The sequence below is a fragment of the Lithobates pipiens genome, unplaced genomic scaffold (genome assembly GCF_037356315.1).
Source record: "Lithobates pipiens isolate NorthernLeopardFrog02 unplaced genomic scaffold, aLitPip1_a1.2 Scaffold_84, whole genome shotgun sequence".
Taxonomy (NCBI): domain Eukaryota; kingdom Metazoa; phylum Chordata; class Amphibia; order Anura; family Ranidae; genus Lithobates; species Lithobates pipiens.
In genome coordinates this window covers 512,109-524,931 of record NW_027507908.1, presented here as the reverse complement: position 1 = coordinate 524,931, position 12,823 = coordinate 512,109, and positions in this window count along the sequence as shown.

Genomic DNA, 12,823 nt, shown 5'->3' with positions numbered 1-12,823 from the left:
GTAAAGGGCTTTTGCTTTGAACTGGCTGAGTGTCTGGTCAGAGCCATTAAAGTGTCAGCTGGGTTTTTCTGCAAGCAAGTGTGCTGGAGGATGTGAGGAGTGTATATAGTTTGTACAGAGGAGAAGTTTTTCCTGACGAGGTTCTGAAGTCAAGTGGGCATCCTGTAATACCACCTTACCCATCCAAGTTCTAATCCCTCAATAAAATAACAAAACAAAGTACTGGTCTGTTTTCTGACTCTGGGAGACTGTGAATTTTTCGGTGTGCCTGGCTATGCAGGGTGGGGGATCCCATTCTACTTGCGGCTCCCCAGGGGGTGCACTACATAAAATACGTTATGCTTTTCTGTAATGCATAGCGGCATAGGCATGGTCCATTGTGGGGTCATTTAAAGTCCAGTTCCACTTGTAGCACCCTCCTAGTTAGGTTGCTAGACAAATGTTATTATTTTTGGCTCCTCTGTAGTCAGTGGAGCAGTTGTTGATTGCTTTGGGCTGTTCTATGTTTCACAGGTTGCAGGTTTGATTATTCCCCCCTGCATTCTAGACTTTTCTAGAACATAGTGGGCTGGAAAGGCAAATGAGCAGTCTGCAAATGTATGGTACTTCAGCCAATTCCTGGAGAGGTGTGCCCAGTAGGTGGCTGAAAAGCACATAAATAGTCTGAGGCCTGGAGCAGCCAGTATCATGTCCTACTGGAGGAGTTCCCAGCCTGAGGGGCTTTACCCCTCTGGGCAGACTGCTGGGGTTTGCTGCATTTTCATTGAGTTCCCAGCTGTGGCATAGCAGGGGAAAATGGGGGTGGGGGTGGGGGGCTACTTCTAAAGATCCTCTTCTGGTGAAAATCAAAGAATTTCACATAAGGACCTAGTCTGGAGAGCTTATTAAAGAGTGCGCGGTGGAAGTTGAAAAGGGTCTGGCTATCCTGTAGCACTGTGAGCATTAACCTCTCCCTCACTGGAGAGTGTCCGAAGGATCCTGAAAGGAGGCAACCAGGGATCCTGTGACATTGTGAGTACTGACCTGAGCTCAGGTTCCTAGTGTGTGCTGTTTCCTTTGGGTGGAAGAGCCAGTGGCAGTTCTGACCCGAATAGCTTTTAAAAAGGACTCAGTTCTGCCATCTATACTTGACCCTGCATAGCAAAGTAGAGTGTCCTCTTGAAAATATTCAGCATGTTGGAGTAATCTATAATATCCAAGTTCTTCAGAAATAAAAAAAGCCTAAAAAGACATCCCCTAGACAAGTGGTTCTCAACCTCAGTCCTCAAGTACGCCCAATGGGCCATGTTTTCAGGTTTTTTTCCTTTACTTTGCACAGCTGCTTTAAATCAATGACATGGTATTGGCAAGAGCTATTTTATCTTGTAACTGTTATGCTATGTACATACGATCGGACTTTCCAACAACAAAACCGTGGATTTTTTTTTTCCGAAGGATGTTGGCTCAAACTCGTCTTGCATACACACGGTCACACAAATGTTGTCGGAAATCCCGAACGTCAGGAACGCAGTGACATACAACACGTAACGACGAGCCGAGAAAAATTAAGTTCAATAGCCAGTGAGGCTCTTCTGCTTGATTCTGAGCATGCGTGGACTTTTGTGCGTCGGAATTGTGTACACACGCTCAGGATTTGAGAATCTGCTCTCAAACATTTGTTGGCGGAAAATCTGCCAACAAATGTTCTATGGAGCATACACGCGGTCGGACTTTCCGAAAATCATATCGTGTGTACATGGCATAAGTCCTGCAATGCCTCACCCCATTACATGCCACATTTGGCATGTAATTTTTTTGGGGGGGAGTGGGTATCTCGTTTTGACAGGTACAGAGCTCCCACTTCCACTCGGCCTGCCTAGGCAACTCCTCCTCTCCCCTCCCTGAATCAGTTGATTCAGAGGAAGGCAAAAAAACTACAACTCATGATACATTAGTGTGATGGTCAGTGGGAAGAATCCTCCTTACACTTGTGGTCATTGGGAAGAGTTACCCCCCCTTACAGGTGGCTAAAAAGGCCAATGGTGTCAGTGGGAACTTATCTGAGAAATTGCTCAAGGAACCCCTAGCAACCTCTGGATGAACCCTTATGCCGTGTACACATGGCCGGACTTGTCGACAGCAAAGGTCTGATGGAACAAATCCATCAGACATTTTGACCGTGTGTGGGCTTCATCGGACCCTTGCTGTCGAAAAATTAGATGGACTTTAGATTTAGAACATGTTTCAAATCTTTCAGACGGACTCGAGTCCGGTTGAAAAATCTGTTCGTCTGTGTGCTAGTCCAACGGACGAATACCGACGCTAGGGCAGCTATTGGCTATGAATTTCCTTATTCTAGTCTGGTTGTACGTCATCATGGTCAAATCCAGCAGACTTTGGTGTGTAGACAAGTCCGATTCGACGGAAGTCCATCGAAACTCCATCCAAAAGTCTGACGGAATTCAGTCAGTCGAAAAGTACGGTTGTGTGTACACGGCATAAGGATCCATGGAAACCTGGTTTAGAAGCCCTGATTTAGAAGGTTAAGTGTCAAGCTAATATGTGTGTCCAACCAAAACCTTTTCTTAAGTTACATAGTTAGTCAGGTGGAAAAAAGACACAAATCCACCCAGTTCAAGATAAAAAATAAAGAGGCAACCTCCATATACAGAACCGTATACACCCCCTCGGTTGATTCTGAGGAAGGCAAAAAACTACAACTCATGATACATTAGTGTGATGGTCAATGGGAAGAATGCTCCTTACACTTGTGGTCATTGGCAAGAGTTGCCCCCTTACAGATGGCTAAAAAGGCCAACGGTGTCAGTGGGAACTTATCTGAGAAATTGCTCAAGGAACCCCTAGCAACCTTTGGATGAACCCTAAGGATCTATGGAAACCTGGTTTAGAAACGCTGATTTAGAAGGTTAAGTGTCAAGCTAATGTGTGTGTCCAACTAAAACTTTTTCTTAAGTTACATAATTAGGTGGAAAAAAAGACACAAATCCACCCAGTTCAAAATGAAAAATAAAGAGAAAACCTCCGTATACAGAACCGTATATACCCGCAGTTGATTCAGAGGAAGGAAAAAAACTACAACTCATGATACATGAGTGTGATGGTCAATGGGAAGAATGCTCCTTAGCCCTTGTACACACGGTCGGAGATTACATCGGAATGCGTCCTATCGGACTGTTTTGTCGGATATTCCCACTGTGTGTGGTCTGCATCGGACTGTTTCCGTCGGAATATCCGTCGGACCAAATTTTCCAACTTACTGGAAATATTTTCCGACAAAATGCTCCGATAGGACATACTCCGATCATGTGTAGAGAATTCCGATCGGACAAAGTGCCACGCATGCTCAGATCAAATTCCTACATCAAAGCTATTGGCTACTAGCCTGAACATAGTCCCGTCGTAACGAAATTACGTCATCACGTTCTGAATGATCGGATTTTCCGACAACTTTGTCCGACCGTGTGTATGCAACAGTTTCGGACAAGATCCGACTGACAAAATCCGACGGATTTGGTTGTCGGAATCTCCGACCGTGTGTACAAGGGCTTACACTTGTAGTCATTAGGAAGAAGAGTAAAGCCCCGTACACACGAGAGGACTTATATCCGACAGACTTCCGAAGGAGTTCTGCTGGAGTTCTGCCGGAGTTCCGACAGAGTTCTGACGGACTTTTCGAATGAACGGACTTGGCCACACACAATCACACCAAACTCCGACGGATTCGAACGTGATGACGTACGACTGGACTCGAATAAGGAAGTTCATAGCCAGTAGCCAATAGCTGCCCTAGCGTCGGTTTTAGTCCGTCGCAATAGCATACACACGAGCACATTTTTCGGTAGGAACTGGGTCCGGCGGAGTTCCGTCGGAAAAATTTGAAGCATGTTCCATTTTCTAAAGTCTGTCAGACTTTTGCGAATCAAAAGTCCGTTGCAGCCCACACACGATCGAAAAGTCTGACGGAATCATTCCGTCAGACTTTGGATGTCGAAAAGTCCGCTCGTGTGTACGGGGCTTTACCCTCTTACAGATAGCTAAAAAGATCAATGGCGTCAGTGGGAACTTACGCTGCGCAAGGAACCTTTTGTATCCTCTGGAGGAACCCTAGGGCTCCATGAACCCTATTTGAGAAACCCTATTCTTTCACGTCTTGTCTGGTCAAACTGTGGTCAGCAGGACAGGAAGTGAGGGGAAATCTCTCTAATAAATCCCTACACCGGGGGTAGGGAACCTCGGCTCTCCAGCTGTTTTGAAACTACAACTCCCATGAGACATTGCAAAACCCTAGCAATCACAGGCATGACTCCTAGAGGCAGAGGCATGATGGGATTTGTAGTTTTCAAAACAGCTGGAGAGCCGAGGTTCCCTTCCCCTGCCCTACACTCTACAGTAAATTCCTGACTTATCCTTTCTCATGCTCGAAAACTAAAAAAAAAAAAAAGATCATAAATGTTAATACATTTAGGATAATCACAGCTAAAAGAAACTTCTGAGGCTAAGAAATATGGAAGGTGTTATTTCCACATTTGGTGAATGCTAAACATTAGTTATTAGTCTTTGAGCACCCAAGGGACTGATGAGATCATTGAGCTCCCTGCCAAAAATGTTGACTTTATCCTGAGGGCTCCTGGGAGTTGTGGATTGCAAAGGAGCACCTACAGTACATGAGAACGGATGAAGCCTGTTGTATCTGCCGATCACTCGCCTGATTGCTGTAAATTGATTTGAAAGTCTAAGCCCTTGTACACACGGGTCGGACATTCTGACAACCAAATCCGTTGGATTTTGTCAGACGGATTTTGTTCGAAACTGTTGCATACACACGATCGGACAAAGTTGTCGGAAAATCCGTTTGTACATAACGCGATGACGTTATTTCGTTACGATGGGACTACGTTCAGGCTAGTAGCCAATAGCTTTGGTCTAGGAATTTGATCTGAGCATGCGTGGCACTTTGTCCGTCGGAGTAGGCTACACATGATCGGAGTATGTCCAATCGTAGCAATCCCTTTTTACAGGCAAGAGAAAAAAAAAAACCCAGGGCCAGTGCATTCAAGGAGCAGCAGCGTTTTGCCAGAAAAAATGCTTGACACGTGTAAATGTGGCGCTTGGAAAAGTGTCTGATGTTTTCACAAGAGTTTGGGCACATTTACAGGTGTTTAGCACTTGAGCATTAATTCATTTCAATGACCAGAATAAATTATTATTCTGGCCAATGAAATGCATTAACGCCCACGTGCTCGGCGCCTGTAAAAGCTTTTTTCTGCCAAGAGGAGGAGCACTTTTTAGACATCCGCAGGACAGCGGGGGTGCTCTATGGCTTCGTCAAAGTGTGTCACATGGCTGTCGGGTGCTGACTTTGTTCATTTATAGCTGTCCTGTGTGTTACAGACAGGGGCAGACTGACAACTGATGGGGCCCTTGGGCAATAGGAGAAGATTATGGGGCCCCCGGGGAATAGGAGATTATGGGGCCCCCAGGCAATAGGAGATGTGCATCTCATTTCGTTCCGAATCGAAATTCGGACGAATTTTCATTATTTGGACATTCGGATGCATCCGAATTACCGAATTACAATGCTAACGAATTCAGCCGAATTTGGACGAAATTCGAATCAAATTAGAAAAATTACATTTTGCGACCCGAATTTGGGGCCACATATCTTGAGGGCCACTTATAGCTAGAAACCCCAAATTAGGTATTGCAAACACAATAGAACTAGCACTACAACATCTCCAAATTTGGGGTTTCTAACACCAAGTGACCCCGAGATACGTGGCCCCAAAGTGGGGTCACAAAATGTCAAGCACTTTTCTGCAGCAGAGAATTACATTTTGTGACCCGACATTGGGGCCACGTATCTCGGGGGCCACTTATAGCTAGAAACACCAAATTTGGTATGCAAACACAATAGAACTAGCACTACAATATCTCCAAATTTGGGGTTTCTAGCACCAAGTGACCCCGAGATACGAGGCCCCAAAGTGGGGTCACAAAATGTCAAGCACTTTTCTGCAGCAGAGAATTACATTTTGTGACCCGACATTGGGGCCACGTATCTCGGGGGGCACTTATAGCTAGAAACACCAAATTTGGTATGCAAACACAATAGAACTAGCACTACAACATCTCCAAATTTGGGGTTTCTAGCACCAAGTGACCCCGAGATACGTGGCCCCAAAGTGGGGTCACAAAATGTCAAGCACTTTTCTGTAGCAGAGAATTACATTTTGCGACCTGAATTTGGGGCCACATATCTCGGGGTCACTTATAGCTAGAAACCCCAAATTAGGTATGCAAACACAGTACTCCTAGCACTACAACATATACAAATTTTGGGTTTCTAGCACCAAGTGACCCCGAGATACGTGGCCCCAAATTCGGGTCACAAAATGTCAAGCACTTTTCTGCAGCAGAGAATTACATTTTGCGACCCGACTTTGGGGCCACGTATCTCGGGGGGCACTTATAGCTAGAAACACCAAATTTGGTATGCAAACACAATAGAACTAGCACTACAACATCTCCAAATTTGGGGTTTCTAGCACCAAGTGACCCCGAGATACGTGGCCCCAAATTCGGGTCACAAAATGTCAAGCACTTTTCTGCAGCAGAGAATTACATTTTGCGACCCGACTTTGGGGCCACGTATCTCGGGGGCCACTTATAGCTAGAAACACCAAATTTGGTATGCAAACACAATAGAACTAGCACTACAACATATCCAAATTTGGGTTTTTTTAGCACCAAGTGACCCCAAGATACATGGCCCTAAATTCGGGTCGCAAAATATTTTCGAATCCGGTTGAAATAGTTTCGAATGCGGTTGAAATAATTTCGAATCATTTTGAAATCATTTCGAATGCGGTAGAAATATTTTCGAATTTGGTTGAAATATTTTCGAATGTGGCCGATTTTTGGAATTCAGTAGAAAACGAAACGAAATCCAAAAACGAATTTAACTAATTTAACGAATATAACTAAACGAAATTAATTCATTAACTAATTAAAACAAAACGAAACTAAACAAATGTTTTCCTTTTGCACATAGGAGATTATGGGGCCCCCACACAGTATACACACACACATATACAGTATACACACACAGACACACAATATACACACACAGAATACACACACACACACACTGATAAGGTACTGGAGAGGTCGGGCATGTATACCCTTGGGATTAAAAAAAAAAAAAACACAGATTTTTACATACTGTCCCTGGTTTTATTGAGGCTGGCAACCCTGATGGGGCCCCTTAGTGGCATGGGTCCCTCGGGCAGTGCCCGAGTGCCCAAATGGTCAGTCCGCCCCTGGTTACAGATTGTACCCCACACAACACCCACAGCAAAGTCAGCACCAGCCATGTCACACGCTTTGACAAACCATAGAGTCCCTGCTGTCCGGTGTGGATGACTATCCTAAAACTATAAGATGTTAGAATATATTAGATTGTAAGCTCTTCTGAGCAGGGCCCTCTTAATCCTCTTGTATTTTGTTGTATTGTAACTGTATTGTATTGTAACTGTATTGTATTGTAACTGTATTGTCTCCTTTTATATTGTAAAGTGCTGCGTAAATTGTTGGCACTATATAAATCCTGAATAATAATAATAATAATAATATATAAATATAATAATTGGACAATTTCCGGAAACAGACAAGGTTCTCACAATCCCTAGGAATGATTAAAAAATAGGAAAGGAAAGAGGCAAAACTCCTTCCAAAATGATAGGATTTTTATGGAGATGGTATGCCTGTTATAAAGGTGAGCAACAAAGACAACAATTCATTAAAAAGGTAAAAATGTATTAAATAGTATCAAAAATAAATAGTTTTATTTTTGATACTATTTAATAAATTTATACCTTTTTTTAATGAATTGTTGTCTTTGTTGCCCACCTTTATAACAGGCATACCATCTCCATAAAAATCCTATAATTTTGGAAGGAGTTTTGCCTCTTTCCTTTCCTATTTTTTAACTATAAGTTGTTAAAAAAAGGCACGTGTATTGTATCATTTCAGAAATTTTGGGTCTGTCTACAATTCGTGTTGGTTTTTTGGCTCCATCGACAGTGGGCCACTAACAAGTGAACTGCCATTATTTTTTGACCTACTTGAATTCTGATACATTTCTTTAGAAGATTCAAATCTCATATCCATAAAGCTTGTTTGGTCTGGTCATCTGTTTTATCAAAGAGGGGTCCATTCGGTATTGATTTGGTGAGTGTTTTCTTTCTCCCCCTTTTTCCATCCCCACCAATGCTCACTCTCTGCCCCATGGGTCTCATATACTCAGACTTCTATTATGTTTTATTATATATTGTTATTTGCTTTTTTTCTCCTGAAAGAAACTCCCCTGATGAAGGGAATCAACACTGAAATCCTGAAACGCGTCGGGCGTAGTACACAGGAGGTCAACAGTTCTCAACCATACCAACTGCATTGCTTTTTTCTATCCAATTCATGTTTCTATTGGTGATGTATGCACCTAGAAGTTTTTCAATAATATCTTAATAAAATGTTGTTACTTTTATATATATATATATATATATATATATATATATATATATATATATATATATATATATATATATACGCATTCTTTGATTACTTTACCAAGTTGCTTTAAAAGTCCCATGCTTGTTGGGGGTGGCTTTTTCTTTGCAAATTTTTTTTAGGATATCACAACAGGTGTGACACCTCACTCACTGTGTGCTGCTCAGTGCCTGCTGCGCGAACCGCTGCTGCCACCACCGCCGCCGCCACCACCGCCGCCGCCACCGCCGCTCCACTCATATTGGTTTTACTGCTCCCTCTCTGTCAGCTCTCTTATATCATTCCTGGCACCTGAAAGAGCAGAGCAGCACTTTACAGATCACTCCACAAAACACTGACACCAGGGCAGGATTAAGAGCATTATGGGCCCGGGACTGAGTATTTTAGTGGGCCTTTTTATTAATATAAATAACATGAAAACACAAACATTTTTTGTTAAAACAAATTAAATTAAAGAGAGAGAGAGAGAGAGAGAGAGAGAGAGAGAGGGGGGGGTGATAGAGAGGAGGGGATGAGAGGGAGGGGATGAGAGGGAGGGAGTAATAGAGAGAGAGGGGGTTAAAGGAAGGGGGTGATAGAGAGAGAGGGGATGAGAGGGAGGGGGGTGATAGAGAGAGAGGGGATGAGAGGGAGGGAGGTGATAGAGAGAGGGGGTGAGAGGGAGGGGGGTGATAGAGAGAGGGGGTGAGAGGGAGGGGGGTTATAGAGAGAGAGGGTGAGAGGGAGGGAGGTGATAGAGAGAGAGGGGATGAGAGGGAGGGGGGTGATAGAGAGAGGGGTGAGAGGGAGGGGGTGATAGAGAGGAGGGGATGAGAGGGAGGGGATGAGAGGGAGGGAGTAATAGAGAGAGAGGGGGTTAAAGGAAGGGGGTGATAGAGAGAGAGGGGATGAGAGGGAGGGGGGTGATAGAGAGAGAGGGGATGAGAGGAAGGGGGGTGATAGAGAGAGGGGGTGAGAGGGAGGGGGGTGATAGAGAGAGGGGGTGAGAGGGAGGGGGGTTATAGAGAGAGAGGGTGAGAGGGAGGGGGTGATAGAGAGAGAGGGGATGAGAGGGAGGGGGGTGATAGAGAAAGGGGGTGAGAGGGAGGGGGTGATAGAGAGAGAGGGGATAAGAGGGAAGGGATGAGAGGGAAGGGGGTGAGAGGGAAGTGGGTGAGAGAGAGGGGGTGATAGAGAGAGGGGTGAGAGGGAGGGGGTAATAGAGAGAGAGGGGATGAGAGGGAGGGGGGTGATAGAGAGAGAGGGGGTGAGAGGGAGGGGGGTGATAGAGAGAGAGGGGATGAGAGGGAGGGGGTGAGAGGGAAGTGGGTGAGAGAGAGAGGGGGTGAGAGGGAGGGGGTGATAGAGAGAGAGGGTGTTATAGAGAGAGAAGTGTTGAGAGGGAGGGATGGTCAGAGAGAGGGAGGGGGTGAGAGGGAGGGATGGTGATAGAGAGAGAGGGGGTGAGAGGGAGGGGTGTACGTGGTGGGCACAGCACATGACATGGCTGGTACTGCATAATGCAGCACATGCACTCGGTGAGCACAGCACCTTATATGGTGGGCATGTCACGTGAGATGAGGGGCACAGCTGAGCACATTACCTGGTGTGCACTACACATTACAAGTGGGCACAGCACAGCACATTATATGGCAGGCACAGCATATCATGTAGTGGGTACTGCACATGACATGGTGGACACTGCATGGCACAGCACATGACATGGTGGACACTGCATGGCACAGCACATGACATGGTGAGCACTACACTTGACATGGTGGGCATAGAATGACACAGCACAGCACATTATATGGTGGGCACAGGACATTAAATGGTGGGCACTGCACAGCACGTTCCATTATGGATACTGCATGGCATATGAAGTGGTGGGCAATGCACGGCACATGACAGCACATTACATGGTAGGCACTGCATGATGCAGCACATGACTTGGTGGGCACAACACAGCAAATTACATGGTGTGCACTGCACGACATGGTGGACACTGCATGGCACAGCACATTACATGGTGGGCAATGCACATGGCATCGTGGGCACTGCACATTACCTGGTAGGAACTGTACATGACATGGTGGGCACTGCATATGACATAGTGGGCACTTCATGGCACTGCACATGGCATAGTGGGCAGAAGAGAGCACATTACATGGAGGGGGGGTAGCGGCAGTCTGTCATTACACCCACCCAGGTCGGTTTCTACACAATCCTTCCTCCTTAATAAGTTTACTGACCTCGTCTATTCTCACCAGTATGGGAGATGTCCTTCCTCCCCGGGCTCCTGCTGGTTCGGATGACATCAGCGCCCCTCCCCCAGACAGATGCCTGCAGCTCCGGGACACCGAGGATCTGTGTGAGTGGAAGAGATCTGGTGATAGGAGACTTCGGCAGAGAAAGGTCTGCAGCGGGTGACATTTGTCTCCTCCATGTGTGCCCAGAGGGCTCCTCTTCCTTCAGGACGGAACACAGATAAACCCCTGTCATGGGCCTATATTGGGGGAGAGGCCTGGAGCTGCAGCTCCAATAGCATCTGACCATGCAACCGGTAACTCTAGAGCATGCGGCTGGGCACAGGATGGTGTACCATCCGCCCTGAAAATAAAAAAATAGTCCCTCAGCTCCCACCTTCTGGGCCCCTCTATTGAACTGACGGGGCCCAGAAAAATATATGTATTCAGGAGCTTGGGAAGGAGCAGAACAAGGGGACAGGTAAAGTGCAGGGGCCCCTCATGCAGCTGGGGCCCCTGGGCAGTTCTCATTAAGAAGAAAAGCATCCCCACCACATGATGCTGCCACCACCATGTCTCACGGTGGGGATGGTGTGTTCAGGGGGATGGGCAGTGTTAGTTTTCCCCACACATAGCGTTTTGCTTTTAGGCCATAAAGTTGAATTTTGGTCTCCTCTGACCAGATCACCTTCTTCCACATGTTTGCCGCCCCCTCCCCCACATGGCTTCTCACAAACTACAAACAGGACTTCTTATGACTTTCTTTCTCCAATGCCTTTCTTCTTGTCACTCTTCCATAAAGGGCAGATTTGTGGAGAGACGACTAATAGTTGTCCTGTGGACAGATTCTCCCCCCTGAGCTGTGGATCTCTGCAGCTCCTCCAGAGTTACCATGGACCTCTTGGCTGCTTCTCTGATGAATGCTCTCCTTGCCCGGCCCGGTCAGTTTAGGTGGACGGCCATGTCTTGGTAGGTTTGCAGTTGTGCCATACTCTTTCCATTTTCCGATGATGGATTGAACAGAGCTCCGTGAGATGGTCAAAGCTTGGGAGATTTTTTTTTATAACCTAACCCTGCTTTATACTTCTCCACAACTTCATCCCTGACCTGTCTGGTGTGTTCCTTGGCCTTCATGATGCTGTTTGTTCACTAAGGTTCTCTAACAAACCTCTGAGGGCTTTGCAGAACAGCTGTATTTATACTGAGGTTACATTACACACAGGTGGACTCTATTTACAAATTAGGTGGCTTCTGAAGGCAATTGGCTCCTCTAGATTGTAGTTAGGGGTATCAGAGCAAAGGGGGCAGAATACAAATGCCCCCTCCCCCCCACACTTTTCACATATTTATTTTTATAATTTTCCTTCCACTTCACAATTATGTGTCACTTTGCGTTGGTCTATCACATAAAATCCCAATAAAATACATTTATGTTTTTGGTTGTAACATGACAAGATGTGGGAAATTTCAAGGGGTATGAATACTTTTTCAAAGCACTGCGCGGGATGGACAGGTATACCGCCACTCCAATGTTACGGGTCAGAGGCGCATTGTGTCTGGGAAGTTGGATTGTGTTCTCTCTCACAGTTTGTTCAGTTCAATGACTTATCTTATGAGTTACGTATATCGTTACATCTAATCAAAATAATTAGTCACAAGTGCGACCAAACCCAGCGCTCAAAAGATGAAAATCGGGAACTGAGCAGTTATTATAAAAATCACAAGATATAAAACATATGCAAAAATAAAACTCAGCATTAACAGCGCTAATAACTAAAATGAATAAAAGCAATAGTGTGAGCTATAAACATAGAAAACTCGGGAGGTGAGTTTGATAAGCAGTCCATGCGATAGTCCTTAAAGCCGTGTACGGTGCCGCTATATCATCAGAAATATGAGACAGCAAAGGTCCTATTCTGAATACTGTCACCAATCCACCTCATGAGCAACCCTTTGGTGATCCACTAACCACAATGATGAAAAAAACGAGCCTGATATCTCCGAAAAGGAAATTAGTAGACATGTGCATTGCC